Source organism: Geospiza fortis, unplaced genomic scaffold (assembly GCF_000277835.1).
Source record: "Geospiza fortis unplaced genomic scaffold, GeoFor_1.0 scaffold743, whole genome shotgun sequence".
NCBI lineage: Eukaryota > Metazoa > Chordata > Aves > Passeriformes > Thraupidae > Geospiza > Geospiza fortis.
The window spans coordinates 11,912-12,204 of record NW_005055046.1 but is presented as its reverse complement, the minus strand read 5'-3'; the positions used below and the strand labels follow the sequence as shown (position 1 = coordinate 12,204).

The window sequence follows — 293 nt, the reverse complement described above, 5'->3', positions numbered from 1 at the left end:
TGGCAGTGGCCGTGGTGGTACCCGCCGTGGGGACCGCCTGCAATGGGGGGGGAACAGCCAGGGGTGAGACCCCCGAAATGGGGGACAGACCCCCGAAATGGGGGAGAGACCCCTGAAATGGGGGAGAGACCCCTATGGTGAGAGGAGACCCCAACTGTGGGGAGGAGAGAGATAAGGGGGACCCTAAATAGGGGCAGGGGGCTCATAGCCCTTGCTGTGCTGACAGGGGTCACAGTAACAGGGTAGAGACCCCCAGGGTGAGAGAGAGACCCCAGCCCCCCAAAACCCCCCTT

The 293-nt window shown here is 63.8% G+C and overlaps 1 protein-coding gene across 1 annotated transcript in view; it reads right to left on the bottom strand.

Annotated features, from left to right (window-relative positions):
- Positions 1–293, bottom strand: part of LOC102045441 (heterogeneous nuclear ribonucleoprotein L) — a gene marked incomplete at its 3' end in the record, with an annotated part of 21,659 nt that overhangs the window by 14,191 nt on the left and 7,175 nt on the right. The window lies entirely within an intron of this gene.